The following is a 7,714-nucleotide window of genomic DNA, read 5'->3' on the forward strand; positions in this document are numbered from 1 at the left end:
GTTCTGGCATCGTCTAGATACGTTTATGTGTGTGTGTGTAATGTTTGAACAATTGGGTTGCATTGGTGACCCAATTGGGCGTAGAAGTCAGCTTCGCTCATCCATGCATGGCCAGAGCGGTTGCATGGTTTGCCGGCCATCCAATAATCCATCATCGGTCTAGTGAAATTTATTCTTGGTCAGCCTGTACCTAGGATGTATAGCGGCGAAGCGTGCACTGCTTTGCTAAATTTCATTAATATCAAACAAACGTCAAGCTTGAAGCTTTAAACAACGTTGTGCAGCCTTTAATTCGATTCGTACAATATTTTATGTTTTATCCTGTATTTTATGTATAAAATGTTTATGTGAATATAAGGCGTTTCTTTGAAAAGGCACAAACTTTACGTCAACATATTTTCCAATTCATAACAACGGCTTTTTTGTAAATCAATTTGTTACAACATAAATTTATAAAACCTAATGCAGCGATTTTCAAACAATAATTCTCATATGATTCGATTAACTACCTCAAAGTTCTGAGATATTAAAAAATGTAAAACTCGCTTAGAATAGCTTTAATCCAAATGGTTGGATAGCTGCAAATGAAGGTTTGTTCGTTTGAAGTATATAGTAAGAAGATCACCAAATGGTTTCAGCACGTGTTAAAAAGATTTTTTTCGAAGATCACTGATTGTGGAGGTTCGCGCATACTAAGACTAAGCTTAGGAAAATTAGGCTATGGAAAGATGGTTTAGTAAATAATACACTAATAATAGAATTTCGGAACTATTATGTGCCAAACTTGTCCTCCATATCACAGACACCCTGCCTGTCTACGAAGTATACTTAAGGTTAGCAAGTAAATTGCGAAAAATACCCATTACATTGCTTTAAAATCCAACAGAAGAAGAAGTTAAACAGTCATCATGAGTTGAATGTTCCACTTAAAGAATCTTAGGTAAAAATTCAACACTTTAGCTCAATTAGTATTATAAAAGCACTTTAATCTTCTTGGACAACTACTCTACAACTGGTCTCCAAGAATACCAACCATAATCCTTTAGATAAAGAGTCTACGATGGAAAAATAGAAAAAAAGAAATAAAAATGATAATGGAAAATCAACACTCATCTCCAACAAAAAAAAAAAATGCTTTCCATCCTAAGAACGTTCTCTACCATATCCATTCGGATTTCCCAGAAACGGAATCTAACATCCATATACACGTGTGTATCCGTAACAGCTTCATTCGTGGACATATGATACGATGTGTTAACCCACTGTGCTTTCTTCCTGTAGACCAAAATATCCATCATGAAGCACACAGCAAGCAATGATATTGTCCCACATCGGCTGTCAAATATATTGAACATGGCATGGCTAGAAGACTGAGAAGATCCTGTGAGCGAGAATGATGATGGCAAACGCATTTTAGGACACGTTCTGCTACGCAGACAACCATGAAAAGGGGCATCAAATGCGATAAATTTTCATGCCCACATCGGTCACCGTACGCTATCGTTTGATGCGCGTGTGGGCGTGTGTAAGGTGCCAATCTGGTGACATTCGGTGAACATATAATGCTTGATCGTGGCCCAAAAACCGTTGTTAGACCACGTTGAACGGTTTGGGGAGAAATTGCATTTCGACAGTCTAATTCGGTGGGTGAACAAAGAATTTGGACCTGCCGTTTGTTCAACTTCACTACGAATGACCTTACTTTGATCTGCCACTTTGAACTGCAAAGGACGGTGGAATGACCGGTATTACGAGCAGGGGTTAAAAGGTGATAGACAAAAAAAAACAAACCAACAGGAATCGTCGACACCCAAACGGGACACCCAACACGGCGGATGCAGTCGATGTCCTTGTTGTGGGCTGAGTATGGAATGACATAAATTTCGTTCAAGAAATAATCGCCGATCAAAGGCGAAAATTGATGACCAGCACAAAGCACCCTACTATTAACAGGGTGCTCGAAAACATACACACTCACAGGGCCGTACGGCCAAACGAAGAGATGATGTCCTTCAAAAATTAATTCACCTCCACCTGCGGCTGCCGTTTCTGCGCCTCTTCTGAACCACACATGCTCCGGCCGGGTCGCATTTCCGAAATAAATTTATGTTTGTGATAACCACCGCCAGAAGACACCAGCTGCCACTACTTCCCAAACCCAAAAACCAGAGTCCTGTGAAGATGACGGTGGGAAACGAAGAAATACGACTGTGCCGGCAACGGCAGCGTAGATAGCAATCAGTTCCGGGAGCACTTCCGGAGATGGTGTACAGAAAGATGGCGCACATGTTAAGGTTTTGGTAGAGGTTCAGAGAAACCCTGTTTCCCGACCTCGGTTCGCTGTGTCCTCCAGTATCGACATGGAGGACTTCGTTCGCTATCGAAATGCCTCACAAACTCGGCCCAGATACTGAGAACCAGTGGATGAACACGGCACGACGACGCTGCTTTGTTTGGTTGCTGTCTCCCATATTGGAACGAAACGCTGCAGCTGGTGCACGAGTTCACTTCCGGCTCCCGCCGGCCCTGGGAAAGACGGCGGAAGGGTTCCGGTACGGTGTGGGAACCATAAATCTGTCAGATTACACAGCACAACCCAGAAGGGAGAAAACTGCCACCGAACAACGTGCACACTAGCTCGAAATCTACCAGAAGAGCTATATCGTGCGATAGTTCTCTGCGGACAAAAAACGCCGGCCACTAACGAGAGAACGATCATCACTATGGGTGCCATACAGTTTTCCCGATTTTCCGATAGGTGATCAATTTTCTCGCCTTTCTCGCTTTCCAAAATCGAGAAACCGAGAACCGAGTGCTTTTTCCTGAGATGCACACTACACCGTGGAAAAGCAGTGCAGCACAACAAGAAAACGTGTCAAAGCGTTCGTTTCCGATTCGGCCCCCTTACCATACTCTCTTCGATCCGGTCTTGTGGGTGACAATCTTTTAACAACCCCATAACTTGATTTTATGAGCTCGAGCCGAATCTTCCGTGCATTCCTGGGAAAGCAATTTGAGTGTACAGTTTGCCCCAGGACGCTCTAACACATTGCATATCGGTTTTATAGTGTGTGTGTGTGTTTATGAACCGAAATCTCCTATACACTCACAGCTGGACGGCACACAAAAGGATCACGGTACAGGCGTGTAAAATAAAATACCTGAGTGGGCTCATCCATACGTGGGTATTATATGGTCCTGGGCTAAGCACCAAACCGCAACCACTGCGGGCATTTGAGCGTCGTTCATTTATGTCGCTTTTTATCATCTTCTTCCCCCTTTGTTTTGCCAATGTCCCCAAACATCGAAAAGGATATTCGTGTTAATTCTCATCCCCTTAACCACCTTTCATTAGCGTCCGTTTATAACCCATTTGCTTTCGGGTTGGTCGCCTCGGTCTTCTCGGAGGTTTTTTTTTTTTGGGACGGCTATTTGTTTGAACAAATTCTTCCCCTCGGCAAACGATTCTACGGTGCATGTTTGACCTAGTTTACTATTTTTCGGGAGACATTGCCACTAGGCTACGTATGATGAGCTGACGTTTGACAGTCGAGTTCATAGACTCCCCGAGCACTCCCGCACTCAAGTGACCTGTCACAACTGAAACCCCCCTCCCCCCCCCCCCCCCCCCCCAACCAAAAACGCCACAACAGCAACACGATCTATTTTTGTGCGTCTAAATGTGTACACTTACCCGGGTGTCATCAATCGTAACCACTGAATGGCATCGATATCACACGCTACAGGACACGTTGCGACACTTTCTGATTTCCGCTTTGTGTATTCCACACATTGTACTCCCTTTGGGAACGCAAAAAAAATGGTTCCCTCTATTTTTGGAACCGGAATGAGATCAGCATATACCTTCGGCAGAGCCAACTGTTAGCAAAAACCACCACTCGTTTTATCACTTTCATGCTCCAGGTACCACCAATCACCGTTTAGTCACCTTTAACACAATTGCAGCGAAAAGAAAAACTCTCTCTTTCACACACACACACACACACACACACACACACACACACACACACACACACACACACACACACACACACACACACACACACACACAAACAAACATTCACAAAACGCCAGGAATATATAATTAGCATATCGGTGCTTTGTGATCACGTTGCTCGATATCGGCAATTCGGCAGCTTTATCGTTAAGGCTCGTTTCTATCACTTCGTTGCCACCACGGTCTGATCCTTAAAGAACAGTTAGCACACGGTAAAAACCCGCGAAACTGTTAGCCCGTTACGATGGGATCGGTGTGTGAAGCAGAATCGAACGTCAATTATGTCGTCCCGCAGTTTTTCTTTCTTTTCCCTCACCAAGCCCATCCGCACTGCGTGTTTATACAACGTTGGGCTTGCCTCACACACACACACAGTCGCAATTATCCTTTTCCCACGTGCTGTGTGTATGTTTGCTATTTTATTCCCTTCCCTCAGCACAACCACACTAGGCAAATATTTGTGGGTAACAGTAACACAAGCTTTTGGGCCACACAGAAACATAGAGCAAAGGAAAAGGAGAAATCCAAAACACGATTGATGTGAATGAGCCTTTGATTAGAGGTGTCAGTTCGCTCCATTCATTTTTATTACAATTTCCTCTCTCGAAGGACTTATTTCCTGGCCTTCCTTTTTTGTTGCTGTGGGATGGTTGTATTTTTTTTTTGTGCTCTGTCTGTGTGTATGTATTTTCTCTGTTGTCAAATGGAATTGGCGAGTTTGTGAGTTGGGTTCAGGGATCCCGAAATTGCCCCAACCTTATCTTTGTCCTCGCACCTTTTGTCTGACACATCCTATGCTTTTCCCTTCCTTTTTTGTATTTGTAGTATGTGTGTTTTTTGAATCTGTTTGTATCTCACTTCAGCTTCTGCCTGGAAGAACTGAAAATTGCCTGTATGTCACCTACACATCCTACAATGTTGATCTGTCCCTTCATCAATTGGTGCATTTACTGCCCAAGGCGATGTTTGCTGACGTACATATGAATATTGGAAACACTGTTTTTCTATCTGTTCATTCTATATGAAAAAGGGATATTCTCCCCATTCACATTCATCTTCTCCGTTTGTCTGTTATGGGGTGCACTTGTGGGATATGTTTAAATTATGTCGAATAGATATGTGGTTTAGTAAAATTGGTATTCTATTTATCCTGGACAATGTTTCAACGCCATAGCTTAGTGGGAGCGGGAAATGTACAAAAGCTTCATCCATTTTACTGCCACGATGCTACACCACAGAAACCGCAACATAAACAACTACCCGGGTACCATTCTAATGTTGTGTTTGTGTAACGTGCCGGTGTGATGCTTAAATTTCCAGGTACTTCTGCTAATTTACCGGTGTTTACAATTTATTTTCTGGTTATTCCCCGAAAGAAATATTAAAATAAAAATACATGCTGCTTAATAAAACAATATTAACAATCTACTTCGCCTGTAAAGCCTGTTGCACTTATGTTTCAAATTAAAATTATTAGAATAGCATACATTTAGGCGTCAATACACTTAAACTCGCTCCGGCATTTTCCTGTACACCCGGCTACAACACTCATATATCCTTTCATTTCTTCTCAACCCTGCGAGCACACCGTCTAGCTTGTCACATGCACACATACACACAACCCACACGATACGGTAGCCACAAGACGAATGGGCGGGAGGTTTATAACTTCAGTAGCACCGTTATTTCTTCTTCTAGTTTGAACTTGGCCACGGATCACATAATCAACCGGTCAACCTTTTCACCGCTTACACCGCACACCTTTCCCCACAAACGCTCGGTTTAGTACAACGGGGGACTAAATGGGAGAAAAGTTAATGTTTCCTTTCTTGTCACCCACATAAAACATCGAAGCCTTCGGGCAAAATCCTACACCAAACCCACCCGTACTGAGGGATGGGCAGAGTTTTGCACATAAATTTTGTTCCAACTTTTATTCACACTCCTTCGCACGGTTCTTTGTACACCGTACTGTAACCACATAATTCCGTTGTTTAATTTTCTTTGCTCCACGTCTAGGAGTTTTTTTTTCTTTTACCTTAGCTTGTCACACTCAATGTTTTCATTTTGCACCTTCACAGACACAAACACACAAAGCTCTCTTGCAACGATTCGTCCGGAATGGAACATAAACTTTGCTCACTGTTCCACACAGTCCACCTGGCCCAAACGCAGGTGGCATTGACACGCTTGGCTGTGAGATTACCGGCTATCGTGACGGCGTATCCTTTGTGCGTGTCCTTCGGGCTCGATGCCAAACCGTACACTGAACCGAAAACCCATCACACCGAAAACTGCATGCCAATGGCCCGAAACACCTGCCAGGCAGCCGATTCGGAGCCTGGTGTTTTCAGGTGGGGAAAACGCCACATATTTGCTCCGCACATCCGGCACAGTGAAAAATGCAACCGTTCTTCGGCAGGATAGGTCCGTCGACGATGTCCTGGATCTGTGTCGGATGCTTACAGTTCCCCTCATTTTCGAACTGCACGAATATAAAGCTTTCAGCACGAGAAGGAAGCTTTTTCTCGCGTTGAATCTCCTCCGATTCGTACCACGATTTTCCCCTCCAAATGGTAGGACACAGGTTCGGAAAATCCCGAACACCTTCGGTCGACAACACCAAAGCCTGGTCGTTATACGTTGTATCCTTTGTGCGGTTGTGACAGTGTTGTACCAGCCACTATTGAGTGAAGTCTCCTGCAAGAGAGTTGGCAAGTCGTCTACGCATAACGAAGTTTGCTAAACAAGGCTATTTTAGCGTCGTGCTGTTTTTGCGTAAACAGCCACAAGAGAGGTCCAGTGTTTACAGAGGCTTGGGCTTGTGCCACGAGTGCGAAGGACGACACGCCTACAACGCCATCCGATATCGCAGGAAATGATTGATTTCATGCATCCGCATCCTCAATCAAGAGGGCGGTCTGCTTGTTTCGGTCTGGTAAAGCTTTATGTTGCTTGCGACTCGAACCAAAACAAAAAAAAAACCGACCGTGACCGTGGTGACCATTGGTGGAAAGTGGAAAGAGAGGCATGATGTTTTTTTTGTTCTTTATTTTCCGTCCCACATTTCAGTTTACTTCACCGTTGATGAAATTCATCTCAGCTTGGGTAAATAACCCGTTTTTTTTGCGCACTTCCTTGCTAGCGGGTCCAACATCCTTAATGCAGTTGAGCGAGCAAAAGAAAAAAAATACGCGCCGTCTGAAAAATTCTGCTTTCAAGAATGTTTACATTTTTTTCTGGCGGTTCGCTTTTTTTCCGGGAGGGAATGTTTTGCCCAGCCCGATTCCGAAGGTGTTTGGGGTGGACCAATAGAAAACAAATTTTCGGATAATGATGATACTTTCCGGGATGATCGCGTCGATTCGTAAGCAGGAAGGAAGTGGTGCCAACGTTTTGTGTGTCGTTTATTCATGGTGACTTTGAATTGATGAGCGTCAAGTGTGCAAGCAAAAAATGAAATGGCTTTGGGGTAGGAAAGTTTAACGATTATAAACGCAGCAACAGATGGCCTTAACCTTGAGAAATTGTTATGCTATGAAAGATTTAGTTTTTTTTTTTGCAATATTGATTTTAATTCTGTAAACATTTTTGATTTGTCAGAAATAATTTATTGAAACATTGATATGATCAGTTTATTACTTATAGACGTGTGAATTATTCAGTTCATATCCAGGGGTCCGTTTTTCGGTGAAG

This window comes from Anopheles maculipalpis, chromosome 2RL (genome assembly GCF_943734695.1).
Source record: "Anopheles maculipalpis chromosome 2RL, idAnoMacuDA_375_x, whole genome shotgun sequence".
NCBI classification, from domain to species: Eukaryota; Metazoa; Arthropoda; class Insecta; order Diptera; family Culicidae; genus Anopheles; species Anopheles maculipalpis.